We start from the raw sequence: 15,387 nt of genomic DNA on the forward strand, positions 1-15,387 counted from the left end.
CGGTCCCATTTTTTCACAGTTGCTATCTGGTAACCCTAACATAGAAACATCCAGCTGGTGGCAAAGTAAGCTGCACCTTGCAGTGCAGATAACCTCTTTTGTATTTTGTCATTTAACCATATTCTGCTTCTCCTCTTGCCTTCGTACTTCCTTTTGTTCAGAAGTTTTTCTTCTTACTTCCTGGCACTGCTATGTTTCATGGATTAGTTCCCTTTCTGAGTAGAAAGAGCTTAGCTTCCTCATAACTAATGCAAGGTTTTTAAAAACTCCCCCTTTTAGAAATTCCCCTAAGTTAGTGATTCCATAATTTTTTTTAGTAAACTCTTTGGGGCAGAGGCTGTCTACTACTCTGGGCTTGTGCAGCACCTGGCACAATGGGGAACCAATCTGTGATTGGTCCCTTGGCACAACCATAATAAACATGGTTAATAAATGATGGAAATGTAGGTCTGGAAGGGACTTTGAGAGGTTGTCTAGTCCAGCCCCCTGTGCTGAGGCAGGACTGAGTAAACCTAGACCATCCCTGATCATCCAACCTGTTCTTAAAAACCTCCAGTGATGTGGATTCCAAAACCTCCCTTGGAAGCCTATTCCAGACCTTAACTCTCCTTATATTTAGAAACTTTTTCCTAATATCTAACCTAAATCTCCTTTGCTGCAAAATATGCTGATAACTTCTAGTCCTATCTTCAGTGAACATGGAGAACAATTGATCACTGTCCTCTTTGTAACAGCCCTTAACATTTTTGAAGACTGGTACCAGATCTCCCCTTGTTCTTCTTTTCTCTAGAATAATCGCGCCCAATTTTTAACCTTCCCTCATAGCTCAGGTTTTCTAAACCTTTTATCATTTTTGTTGCTTTTCTCTGCCCTTCTCCAGTCCTCTGAGACCTCACCTGTCCTCCATGAGTTCTCAAATATAGTCGCTAACCGTTCCAAGATTGCTTCAGCTAATTCCTTAAGTGCCCTAGCGTGAATTTCATCAGCCCTCCTGACTTGAATACATCTAACTTATCTCAATATTCTTTAACCTGTTCTTTCCCTATTTTGGCTTGTGTTCTTTTCCCCCTCGTTGTTAATATTAGTTGTGTTAAGTTCTGGTCACAATTTACCTTTTTAGTGAAGTCTGAAGCAAAATAGCCATTAAACACCTCAGCCTTCTCGATGTCACACATCATTAGCTCACCTTCCCCACTAAGTTGAGGACCTACACTTTCCTTCATCTTTCTCTTGCTTCTAATGTGTTTCTAGAACCTCTTTGATTTTTATGTCTTTTGCTAGGAGTAACTCATTTTGTGCCTGACCATTTCTGATTTTTGTCCCTACATTTTTGTAATTGAGGAATGTTGGGGGTGGGGAGGGAGCAGTAACTGGAATTGACGGGGTGCGGGGGGAGGACTAACTTGAATTTGTGGGGCATGCTGTGGGTGGGGACACTAACTGGCAGAGAGGGGGCACTGGAGTTGCGGGACCACTAACTGGCTATGGGGGAGGATGTGGTGTGTGTGTGTGGTGGGGAGAGGTGGTAGCAGGCAGTGAGGGGAGACGTGCTATGTGTGTAGGGGGAGAGGCAATAATGGGCAGCTGCGGGGGGTCACTCCCTGTAGCGGGGAAATTGTGGCACAGCGGGGTGGGGGGGACGGAAACAGGATCCACCCTGGGTGGCGGCAGCAGTACCTACCTCTCTGCCAGCCAGTTCTCTCCAGCAGCAGCAGCAGCTGAGTAGCTGCTGTTTTTCCCGCCCTCTTTGCGGGGAGGTTGATCATGATTACTCTGGTAACCGGACTTTTAGTGTCTAGTCAGCAGTGCTGACCAGACACTGCCAGGTCCCCTCTTTGACCAGACATCTGGCAACCCTAAAATACTAATGCTGTTGTCTCTGCAATGAGTTCCCTGAAAGGTAGCAGGATGGAGGACTGGACAACTTGGTGAGAGGGAGTTGGATTCAGGGGCTGCTAAATTCAAATGGGACTGAACAGAATCTGAGACAGTAGGTGGGAGTCTCCCCTAGCATGGAGCTGCAGCAGTACTGAGCTGCTCCAGTCCATATGTCCGTGATGCTGGCTCTGCAAGGTGGACGCGGGCCAGGTTTTCAAGCTTAAGTCACAGAAAGGCCATATGAAAGCTCTGACTTCAGAACTTGGACTTGCAGCGCTGTGCAGGACTCAGCCGAGACTCACCACACAGCACTGATGCGTGGTTTCTTATCTCAGAAATTCCATGTCTCTGGGCAACCCAGGCCCACTGCAGGCCCAGCAGTTGCACTAACAAGTCGTGTGTGCTGCTCCCAAAGTGTTTGCTGTAGGAGGATTATTTTCAACCAGATACTGGCGTCCCAAGCCTGGAGCACTGAAACCACAGAGCAGCTCCAGGCAGCAGCCAGATGTCCCTGTGTGGACGCTCAGCAGGGCCAGAGGCAGAGAAATACAGACGGATTGAACCTGAATGAAAAGTTGATGCTCTTATCCTCTCATGTCTCCTCTTCATCTGATACCCCTTTTTAGAGACTTCAGGGTAAGAACCTCATCTCCTCAGGGGTCCCTTCATGCAAGGTAAAAGGGCCAGCATGGCACAAAGCCCCATAGGTTGCTGGGGGAGGATTTCCCACAGTGCAGACACTAAAGAGACAGCCATAAAACTCTTCCATGGACCCCCTTGCAAGCCCGGGCATAGGGAGCATGCCAGGGATAGGGATGGGGATGGGATGGGGCAGGGGAGGGGATGAACAATACCATGCTGCAGAGGTTCCAGAGGGTGCTGTGGCCCAAAGGGAGGCTGCCATAACTTAGAGGGTTCCCCAGGGCTGGCTAAATTATTCTGGTGGACACAGAATAACCCAAGATGGGAGAGTGCAAGCCACAGCATTGTCCCCGGTGCCCACGCACCTGAATTCTGTGCTGCACTTCTTAGAGCACAGCAGAGAGTCTCAACATTTAAAGGCTGCCAACTGTCACATGGGCAGCAAAACCAAAGCCCTGCTCTGCACCCCCCTCCAACATGGCTTCCTGGGGCAGCTTCCTCCCACAGTTAATGACAAGTGTGTCACAGACTTGTCAGTATGGACTTCCTTTGTTCTCCATGTTCCCTGCGAGGGTGTTTGGTTTCCTTGCTGTTCTCACTATGCTGAGCTCACTCCTAAGTTGGGAACAAAAAGCCTGAACCAGCAAGGTAAGATCTCTGGGTAGCCATCTCACTGTATTTGGAGAGTTTCCTAAAGTGTCAGGTGCTGGAAGTGAGCAGCTAGGCAAGGATCTCAGCTTTCAGTTTGAAAAAGTACATGTCTACTACTCATGGTTGGAGAGAAGTGCTTTAAAACAACCCCAGTACATGCTGGGGGCTCAGAACCCAGTAAATCTCAAGGTTTTTTTTCAGGTAGAGTAATAAATAAATAATTATTATCCCTAGCTGTTATATAGCACTTTTCATCACCAAAGCACTTCACAATCTTTAATGCATTTATTCTCACAACGTCCTTGTGAGAAAGATGTTATTCCCATTTTACAGATGTGGAACTTGACGTACAGGCAAACTAAGGCCTGGTCTATGCTGCGGCGGGGAGGGGGGTATCGATCAAAGTTACGCAACATCAGCTACATGAATAACATAGCTGAAGTTGACGTACTTAGACCTACTCACCATGGTGTCTTCACTGCGGTGAGTCGACTGCTGCCGCTCCCCCATCAACTCTGCCTGTGCCTCTCACAGTGGTGGAGTACAGGAGTTCACGAGAGAGCGCTTGGGGGGTCGATTTATCGCATCTAGGCTAGACTGGATAAATCAACCCCCGCTGGATCGATCGCTGCCCGCTGATCTGGCGGGTAGTATAGACATCCCTAAGTAACTTCCTCAAGGTCACACAAGAGTGACTTACCTGCATGACTTGCTCAGTATTTTTAAACCCTTGGGGTTAGCAATCCAGAACTATCCACCAAGACGGGGCTTGAATTTGTTGTTCCACCTTATTAGAGAGGCAAGACCAAGGTGCAAATTTCTGCTTTGGAAACTGAAACCTGGCAGAAATAAGAATCCCCAGGTTTCTTTTTGCTGGGGCTTAAAACAGAGGTTCCAACCAAATGTGCTCATTCCAACCAGGATGTTAATGCTGGGTCCTGGCCAAACTCCTACACAAGTGATTAGATTGTCTACATTCCTCCCTGCCCCTAGTAGTTTAAACTGGAGCTGGTGCTTAAGAGGAGGTGTAGAGATCTCAGCTGGTGTTTGATAAATCAAGGGTTAGATCGGTTCCCGAAGCAAGGCAAAGTTCCCAGACATCTGCCCACTGAGCGGCTCCATCCTCAAAAGGATGTGAGTAGTAGGACATTCCCTATGTGCTGGAGCAGTCAGATCAGGCAGAGTACAGCAAATGCTGTTGAAGGCTGATGGACTGGCTGGCTGCTTGCCCATCAGGGTATGGCTACACTACAGCTAGGAGTGAGCCTCCCAGCTCAGCTAAACAGACTTATGCTAACAGGGCTCAAGCTAGATGCTGAAAAGAGTGTGGAGGCTCAGCCTAGCCATCACAGCTCAGACCCAGGGAACGGGTGGGCGCTCACGTCCAGCTGCAACGTTGATATACTCTCAGAGACCTGGAGGGCTTGAGCCAGGTTTTCCATGCCCTGAACCTCATGGATGCATCTGTAGCAGTTTAAATGGAGCATAGAGGGTTACTGGGTCACTTTGTACCTTGTGGAGCAATAGAGTCAGGCCTCTTATGTTTCCCTTGCTCAAAGAGCCTTTCTGCATCTCTGGCACATAGGAAGCGGACTGATAGTGTTTGGTGAAGCAAAGATGCCCTTCTTATGTAACAGGTGAGACAGCAAGCCCCTGAAATCCAGATGCAGCGATAATCCCTCTTAGAGAGTATTCTGATGTTCCTGTTTTAAAATCAGATGGGCAAGGGTGCCAGGGCCTGTTTAAACACTATATTTCAACATCTACCCGAGCCTCACAGCTGGGTTACAGCTCAGCCAGCTGATGCCTGCAAAAGCCCTTCAACACCTGCAGTGAAAGGCACTACAGCAGTGACGTGTATAGCACCTAAATACTCCAGCATGGAATAACATGCCGCTCTAGAGCTCCATTACACAGGAACAGAATCGCCAGGCTTCTAGAACGCTCGTAGAAGATATGCCAAGACATCTTCCGATTCAGCGCAGCACTGGTTTCAACAGAGGGAAAAGATGCTTCCTCACATCGCCTGCTACGGCTGCTGTACTGGGAATCCCAGTCCAAATCTCCCCCAGGATAACCCAGGCAGGACAAGCACATGTGGCCAATCCAGTCCCTGGAGGAGAGACACTGTTAATCAGTTAAATCTGCTGCCTGCTCTGGGCAAGAGCTGGTAGAAAACTGTATGGTCACCAGCATTGTATATGTTCATGGGCTTCTTCCCCCCACCCCACCCCCCGCCCCCAATGCTTAGAGTTGCATAGTACCTTTCATCCCCAAAGGAATATGGCTCACCAACTTTGGGCCACAGCCTCAGCTGGCGTCAAGCAGCATAGCTCTATTGATCCAAATATACCTAAGCTGATGATCTAGACTACATCTACACTGCAAAGAAACCCACATCAGTGAGTCTCAGAGCCTGGGTCAACTGACTCGGGCTCATGCTACAGGGCTAAAAATACCAATCTAGATGTTCCTGCTCAGAGCCTGGGCTCCAGCCTGAGCAGAAACATCTACATTGCTACCTTTAGCCCTATAGAACTGCCTGAGTCAGTTCCTTGACAGTGTAGGTTTACCCCTAGCCTCTGGACAGGAACACTCTAGTCAAGAATGAAGATAGCTGGGTAGAGAAGATTACCCATTAGTGTTTCTGAAGTGTGTGCTGTAAGCTAGGAATCCCATAGAGACCCTTCAGTATGTATAAATGAAGGGGCTGAAATAGGGACAAATGTAGAAATGACGCATGATAAAATGAGAAACACAAGGGAAACGGATAAAAGGCTTCATACTGATATTTTCAATCCTGCCTAAGAGAATAGGATACTCAATTCATAGCCATGCCCTAGTCTTAGCCCAAATAATTTAATATTTGTCAGGGACGTTGCAGATGTAAAGCTCTTACATGCTAATGAGTGATTTAATCATAGGAATGTGGGGCTATAAGGGACCTCAAGATGTCAACAGTCTAGTCCATCCCTTTGTGCTGAGGCAGGATTAAATATACATATGTTACCAAGTTTCTTGGGACTTTATGTAGCACCTACAATAAGGCCAGGTCTATACTACCCGCCGGACCGGCAGGTAGCGATCGATCTATTGGGGGTCGATTTAATGCGTCTAGTCTAGATGCAATAAATCGATCCCCGAGCGCTCTCCCATCGATTCCTGTACTCCACCTCCGCGAGAGGCACAAGCAGAGTTGACGTGGGAGCAGCAGCAGTCGACTCACCACTGTGAAGACACCACGGTAAGTTGATCTAAGTACGTCGACTTCAGCTACGCTATTCTCGTAGCTGAAGTTGCGTATCTTAGATAGATCCCCTCCCCCAGTGTAGACCAGGCCTAAGAGACCACAAAGAGAAGCTGTTAAGTTTTTATAGCCCAGGCTGTATTGCTCTTCAGCCATCATGTCCCATAAGGATTAAGTCTGTATTTTAAAGATATGCTAGCATGAAAGGCCCCAAATGAAGCTAAGGACACCAAAACCATAGCTAATGATGACTGGTTACCAGCATTCATCAACAGCACTACTGGCTGCTACATTTTAGCCATTTATATGCTTTTTGTCTTTCTGACTGCAGCCGCCTACATGCTACATAGTAATGGCAGTCTCTAAAGGGTTAACCATGGCAGGAGCAAAGGTAGGAAAGAAACAGCAAGCAGACATGCGCCCTCCCTTCTCCCGTTTCTGCAATGTCTGGTTTTGGCCTTTAACAGGAAAAAGTCTGAGCCACACCTTCAGCTGGTCTAAATCAGTGTAGCTCCATCGAGTCATGCTGATTTACACCAGCTGAGGGTCTGGCCCATAGCATTAAAAGAGACCCAGGATAGCTAGCAATTCCATAGCAGAGCTGGGCATAGAATCCAGAAGTCCTGACTCTCAGTCCCTTGCTCTAAATCACTGGACCACACAGATCATGAGAATTTCCCCCAGACACCTGAGCTGAAGGCTAGATTTTAACCAATCCCCAGGGTTCATAATTTTAGGGATGGGCCAAATCCAAAGAGTTTGCACCTTTCGGAGAATTCCCTGAAGTTCAGATTTTTGGATTTGGGCCCATCTATAATCATTATAGCTGCCAATAGCCATGTGTCTACATCACAAAATCCACCAAATAGTTTGACCTGAATGTCCATATTCCCAGTGGGGATAACAATGAACGTCTTCTGCACCATTTCAGATTTAAATGGGCTAAGTGCCATCAATCTAAAGGGTCATTGGTGAGAAGGACATTTGCTTGGTTTCCAGTTCTGAAAGGACAAACCTAGGAAGAGAAGTGCAGGAGACCTAATGGATGAAACAAAGAAGACAGGGAGCTTTAGTTACTAACGAAACAACACCAGACTTTGTAGGGATGAGTCAATGGCATTTAAGAACCAAGCAAGGGATGCCCAAGACTTCACTGAATGAGCTACATTTGGTTAGAAGAAAAGGTGCATGTTTCCAGTGAAGAGCACTCAGGAAAAGGTGCAGACAAGCAGAGCTGAGTAACACCACATCTGCAGCAGAAGCAGGAGGGCCCAAAGAGCAGGGGAACTAAGCCACAATTCAGTAAACCAGGAATCCCATTTCCACATGCTTGGACTGTCGTAAATGTGTGCAGTACACAATAAAACAACTGCCAGAGTCAAGAGAAGCATGTGAGAGCAACAGACTGAGAAGCATATGGACAGTTACAGTCCAGGGCAGTTGTGTTGAACAGCAGTTCTTCATCCAATGCCACGCTGGTTTTGGATGTATGATTATACAGGGAGTGTTCATTGTGTATTCAGCCAATGCATTTGACTAGGCAGTTTTCCGGCTCAATACTGGGCTCTGGGTAAATAAGAACATAAGAATGGCCATACTGGGTCAGACCAAAGGTCCATCCAGCCCAGTATCCTGTCTACCGACAGTGGCCAATGCCAGGTGCCCCAGAGGGAGTGAACCTAACAGGTAATGATCAAGTGATATCTCTCCTGCCATCCATCTCCACCCTCTGACAAACAGAGCCTAGGGACACCATTCCTTACCCATCCTGGTTAATAGCCATTAATGGATTTAACCGCTATGAATTTATCCAGTTCTCTTTTAAACCCTGTTATAGTCCTAGCCTTCACAACCTCCTCAGGCAAGCAGTTCCACAGGTTGACTGTGCGCTGAGTGAAGAAGAACTTCCTTTTATTTGTTTTAAACCTGCTACCCATTAATTTCGTTATTATGGGAACAAATAAATAACTTTTCCTTATTCACTTTCTCCACACCTCTCATGATTTTATATACCTCGATCATATCCCCCCTTAGTCTCCTCTTTTCCAAGATGAAAAGTCCTAGCCTCTTTAATCTCTCCTCTTATGGGACCTGTCATAAATATAAAGGGAAGGGTAAACCCCTTTAAAATCCCTCCTGGCCAGAGGAAAAATCCTCTCACCTGTAAAGGGTTAAGAAGCTAAAGGTAACCTCGCTGGCACCTGACCAAAATTACCAATGAGGAGACAAGATACTTTCAAAAGCTGGGAGGAGGGAGAGAAACAAAAGGGTCTGTGTCTGTAGGTACGCTGCTTTTGCCGGGGATAGAACAGGAATGGAGTCTTAAAACTTTTAGTAAGTAATCTAGCTAGGTATGTGTTAGATTATGATTTCTTTAAATGGCTGAGAAAAGAACTGTGCTGAATAGAATGACTATTTCTGTCTGTGTGTCCTTTTTTGTAACTTAAGGTTTTGCCTAGAGGGATTCTCTATGTTTTGAATCTAATTACCCTGTAAGGTATCTACCATCCTGATTTTACAGAGGTGATTCCTTTACTTCTATTTACTTCTATTTCTATTAAAAGTCTTCTTGTAAGAAAACTGAATGCTTTTTCATTGTTCTCAGATCCAAGGGTTTGGGTCTGTGGTCACCTATGCAAATTGGTGAGGATTTTTACCAAACCTTTCCCAGGAAGTGGGGTGCAAGGAGGATTTTGGGGGGAAAGACGTGTCCAAACGACGTTTCCCAGTAAACCCAGTTAGAGTTTGGTGGTGGCAGTGGATATTCCAAGGACAAAGGATAAAATTAATTTGTACCTTGGGGAAGTTTTAACCTAAGCTGGTAAAAGTAAGCTTAGGAGGTTTTCATGCAGGTCCCCACATCTGTACCCTAGAGTTCAGAGTGGGGGAGGAACCTTGACAGGACCCATTCCAAACCCCTAATCCTTTTAGTTGCCCTTTTCTAATGCCAGTATATCTTTTTTGAGATGTGGGGACCACATCTGTACACAGTACTCAAGATGTGGGCATACCATGGATTTATATAAGGGCAATAAGATATTCTCCATCTTATTCTGTATCCCTTTTTTAATTATTCCTAACATCCCATTTGCTTTTTTGATTGCCGCTGCGCACTGCGTGGACATCTTCAGAGAACTATCCACGATGACTCCAAGATCTTTCTCCTGATCAGTTGTAGCTAAATTAGCCCCCATCATATTGTATGTATAGTTAGGATTATTTTTTCCAATGTGCATTACTTTACATTTATCCACATTAAATTTCATTTGCCATTTTGTTGCCCAGTCACTTAGTTTTGTGAGATCTTTTTGAAGTTCTTCACAGTCTGCTTTGGTCTTAACTATCTTGAGCAGTTTAGTATCATCTGCAAACTTTGCCACCTCACTGTTTACCCCTTTCTCCAGATAATTTATGAATAAGTTGAATAGGATTGGTCCTAGGACTGACCCTTGGAGAACACCACTAGTTACCCCTCTCCTTTCTGAAAATTTACCATTTATTCCTATCCTTTGTTCCCTGTCTTTTAACCAGTTCTCAATCAATGAAAGGATCTTCCCTCTTATCCCATGACAACTTAATTTATGTAAGAGCCCTTGGTGAAGGACCTTGTCAAAGGCTTTCTGGAAATCTAAGTACACTATGTTCACTGGATCTCCCTTGTCCACATGTTTGTTGACCTCCTCAGAGAACTCTAATAGATTAGTAAGACATGATCTCCCTTTACAGAAACCATGTTGACTTTTGCCCAACAATTTATGTTCTTCCATATGTCTGACAATTTTATTCTTTACTATTGTTTCAACTAATTTGCCTGGTACTGATGTTAGACTTACCAGACTGTAATTGCCAGGATCACCTCTAGAGCCCTTCTTAAATATTGTGTTACATTAGCTATCTTCCAGTCATTGGGTACAGCAGCTGATTTAAAGGACAGGTTACAAACCATAGTTAATAGTTCTGCAATTTCACATTTGAGTTCTTTCAGAACTCTTGGGTGAATGCCATCTGGTCCCGGTGACTTGTTACTGCTAAGTTTATCAGTTAATTCCAGAACCTCCTCTAGTGACACTTCAGTCTGTGACAATTCCTCAGATTTGTCACCTACAAAAGACGGCTCAGGTTTGGGAATCTCCCTAACATCCTCAGCCGTGAAGACTGAAGCAAAGAATTCATTTAGTTTCTCTGCGATGACTTTATCGTATTTAAGTGCTCCTTTTGTATCTTGATCGTCCAGGGGCCCCACTAGTTGTTTGGCAGGCTTCCTGCTTCTGATGTACTTAAAAAACTTTTTGTTATTACCTTTTGAGTTTTTGGCTAGCTGTTCTTCAGACTCCTTTTTGGCTTTTCTTACTACATTTTTACATTTAATTTGGCAGTTTTTACGCTCCTTTCTATTTACCTCACTAGGATTTGACTTCCACTTTTTAAAAGATGCCTTTTTATCTCTCATTGTTTCTTTTACATGGTTGTTAAGCCACGGTGGCTCTTTTTTAGTTCTTTAGTTCTTTTACTGTGTTTTTTAATTTGGGGTATACATTTAAGTTAAGCCTCTATTATGGTGTCTCAGAAGTGTCCATGCAGAGGATTTCACTCTAGTCACTGTACCTTTTAATTGCTGTTTAACTAACCTCATTTTTGCATTGTTCCCCTTTCTGAAATTAAATGCCACAGTGTTGGGCTGTTGAGGTGTTCTTCCCACCACAGGAATGTTAAATGTTATTATATTATGGTCACTATTTCCAAGCGATCCTGTTGCAGTTAGCTCTTGGACCAGATCCTGCACTGCACTCAGGACTAGATAGAGAGTTGCCTCTCCCCTTGTGGATTCTTATACCAGCTGCTCCAAGAAGTAGTCATTTAAAGTATTGAGAAATTTTGTCTCTGCATTTCGTCCTGAGGTGACATGTACCCAATCAATATGGGGATAATTGAAATCCCCCACTATTATTGAGTATTTTATTTTGATAGCCCCTCTAATCTCCCTCAGCATTTCATCGTCATTATCATGGTCCTGGTTAGGTGGCTAATAATAGATCCCTACTGTTATATTCTTATTAGAGCATGGAATTACTATCCATAGAGATTCTATGGAACATGTGGATTCATTTAAGGTTTTTATTTCATTTGATTCTACATTTTCTTTCACATATAGTGCCTCTCCCCTCCCCCCCCCCCCCCGCATGACCTGGTTCATGTGTTCATTATATGAATGAAGTTCATATGTGTTCATTATACTGTGGGAATTTAGCAACAATTAGCAGGAAAAGTATTAGCTTGAAGCCTGCTGAATTTTTCTTCCTGTAAAGCTTTCATTGTCCTTAGAGAGCTCTGACCTTGGACACCATCTCACATGATCTCCCCCCTCCTCCCCCCCCCACCTTAATCATTTTCCTATTCCCTCTGGTCTGGGGATTTCTGCTATCTACTTGGTTACAGTCTGCATTTACACTGATAACCAGCCAGAGGTCAAAGGCTGCATTTCACCATTGTTCATCAGCTCTCTGTGAAGCCGTACTTACCACCAAGCAGAGTCATAATGGGGGATATCATTCAGTTTCAAAGTGAAATATTTTGCTTATCAGTGGGATGCTGTAATAATCCTGAGGCGTAAATTCTAGGAGGGCAGATTAGATGGTGAAGTACTATGCTGAAAAAGGTGCCCTGGAAACTCATGAAATATTTGGAAGGGAGGTGAGGATGCCAAAGAATCCCTGTTAAAAGAATGGAAATAGACCAGCAGGGTTGTACTACCAGCCTCTGGATCAGGAGGATGGCGTGGAGAGCACAATGCTGAACAGGGGCAGTTTGTCAGCCCAGGACCAGGAGAATTCTCAAAAGCTACACAGTACCTTTTGCATATTCTTTTTTTATTTCAATTGATAACTTTGTACAGATTTAAGGACAAATTGTGATTTGATTTACATGTCACAACTCACTCGAGCAGCAAAATGCAATACCAGAGAGTTTGAAGGATGGAATCCTTGCTTGAGACTCAAATCTTGGCATAGCTAATAGTGCCTTAAGGAGCTACCTTTCCAATTTACCAAAGCCAGGAGTCACTTTATAAGGGCGTTGCTATGGTAATCACTGCTTGGTGAGGCCAGGGCAGGATTGAAGCAATTAAGCCTTGGCTGCAGAGGTCTGCAGAGGTTGAGGATGGGGCCTGTGCCCTGTACCTCCCATACCCCTCTCCCACAGGGCAGGACCAATGGGATGGGCCCGGCTAGCAAGGATGACAGAAGTGACTCCAGCTCCCAGGTCTCCCTGCATCTTCACTAGAAATAAAGTAAGCTTTTAATAGCTATTAAATTATGCATTGGACAGAAGTGGAAATAACTATGCTGGGATTTCTGCCTCATCTGTCAAAAAGGTCACAAGCCACCATCTATGCTGAGTTCAGAGAGACACAGTCTTAGAAAGCAGTACTCTAGGTAGACATTGGCCTAGCCTACCCTAGGAAAGGTTTGGAAAGGTACAGCTACACCTGTATAGCTATACCAGCAAACCCACCTCCTGGAGACCCAGCATACTGTGACAAGCTTTTATCAGTACAGCTTACACCACTTCCCCGAATGAGATAAGCTATACTGGCAAAAGCAGCTTCTTGCTGGTGTGACTGCATCTACACTAGGGCTTTTTCCAATATAAAAGTGTGGCCAAAAAAAAAAATCACCTCCGTAACTGACATTATGAGAGCAACAAAAGGTTTAACTTCCCCCCACCCTTCAACTTCCCCCACCCTATAATCTGGTCAAGTGTCATGTCAGGACAAGGTGTCAAGAAACAGTCTTAAATGATTGCTCTGGAGCTAGCCGTTCTGACCGGCAGGCAAGAGGAGAAGCTGCTTGAACTGACCCAGGTACTGTAACTACAGCCAGCTTTGCCAGCACTGGTGATTTCGTAGTCTTTGGTGTTCTCCTTAAAGTTCCATCTCCTGGAACCATGTGATCACATGGGAACTTCAGGTCTCATTTACAAAGAAGTATGTTTCCAGCCCTCAGAACCACAGATAAGAGCTTGAAAACATGAACCCTAAAACGTCAAAACTCAGAAGGGAAAAAAAAGCCAAAATGTATTATTCCTTACAATTCCATGGGGTCTTTTAGGGGAGGGGGCAACTCATGCTATTTGAATGCGTAGGGTTAACAATGCTGGGGAACCACTCACAAAATAGTTAAGTTTAACATTGTCAGGGGAAGGATGGTACTATTACTAAGCCAAATTATGACTTAATTGGCATCGCAAAGACTTGGTGGGATCCATCTCCTGACTGGACTATTGGTATAGAGGAGCATAGGTGCCAACTTTCCCAGGCGCCAGTGGGTGTTCACGTCTCCCCCCGCCCCTGGCCCTGCCCCGACTCCACACTTTTCCCCGCCCCTATCCCAACCCCTTCCCCAAGTCCCTGCCCCAACTCCGCCCCCTTCCTGCCCCATTGGACCCCTTCCCCAAATCCCGGCCCCGCCTCTTCCCCGAGTGCGCTGCATTCTCCCTCCTCCCCCCTCCCTCCCAGCGCTTGCCGCATGAAACAGCTGTTTCACGGCGCAAGCACTGGGAGCTAGCGGGAAAAAGCGGGCATGCAGCACACTCAGGGGAGGAGGCGGAGTGGAGGCGGAGGTGAGCTGGGGCGGGGTGGGGAGGTGCCGGTGGCTGCAGAGCACCCACCAATTTTTCCCCGTGGGTGCTCCAGCCCCGGAGTACCCACGGAGTCGGCGCCTATATAGAGGAGTATAGCTTGTTGAGGAAGGACTGGCAGGGTAAAGAGGGACGAGGTGTTGCATTATACATCAAGAATATATACACTTGTTCTGAGGTCCAGAAGCAGGTGAGGGACAGACCAGTTGAAAGTCTCTGGGTGAAGATAAAAGGGGAAAAAACAGGGGTGATGTCATGGTACGGGTCTACTATCACAAGGAGGTGATGGATAGGGTTGCTACCTATGAAATGCAAAAAACCCAGCATCCCTCACCCCCACAAGCCAAGCCCACTGTAAACCCAAACTCCAAACACAAGGCAACTCCATACCCATCCCTTCAACAGCACTTATAGTTTCTAGAGAGATAACACATATAGATGTGATCTGTAACATCTCACATCTCCTCACTCTTGCATGACTCAAACCCTCTCCCTCATATACCTGCGTGGTGCGCTTGTGTGGGTTTGTTTGTTTGTTTGTTACCCGAGTGTGTTTTTATTAGAAAGCAGGACAGGTGGGGGGAACGGTGCCTTTGGCAGTCAGAGCTTGAAGGTGTAGGAGATGATGTCTGAGAAGTGGAGCAGGACCTCCCTGTGCACACCCAGTGGGATCTCCAGGTCGGACACCTGGAAGTTCAAGATGTCGATGTCTGAGGCATTGAAGAAGGCCGAGACATTGACTCTCTCATACATTGTGAAGTGGATGGTGTGGCCAACCATGGCAAACAGGCTGTATTTTCAGTAGTTTATCACTGAAACTGTGGAAGTGGGAACACTGCAGCATCTTTAGCGGAACACAGAAACTTTTAACATTAGATATCGCAGTGTCTTGTGGTAATAATGCAAATCTTTAGACCCACTGTCAAGGTTCCTGCCCCACTCTGAACTCTAAGGTACAGATGTGGGGACCTGCATGAAAGACCCCCTAAGCTTATTCTTACCAGCTTAGGTTAAAAACTTCCCCAAGGTACAAACTTTGCCTTGTCCTTGAACCCTATGCTGCCACCACCAAGCGTGTTAAACAAAGAACAGGGAAAGAGCCTGGAGACGTCTTCCCTCAAAATATCCCCCCAAGCCCTACACCCCCTTTCCTGGGGAAGGCTTGATAAAAATCCTCACCAATTTGTACAGGTGAACACAGACCCAAATCCTTGGATCTTAAGAACAATGAAAAATCAATCAGGTTCTTAAAAGAAGAATTTTAATTAAAGAAAAGGTAAGAGAATCACCTCTTAAAATCAGGATGGTAAATACCTTACAGAGTAATCAGATTC

The sequence above is a fragment of the Caretta caretta genome, chromosome 11 (assembly GCF_965140235.1).
Source record: "Caretta caretta isolate rCarCar2 chromosome 11, rCarCar1.hap1, whole genome shotgun sequence".
Lineage (NCBI taxonomy): Eukaryota > Metazoa > Chordata > Testudines > Cheloniidae > Caretta > Caretta caretta.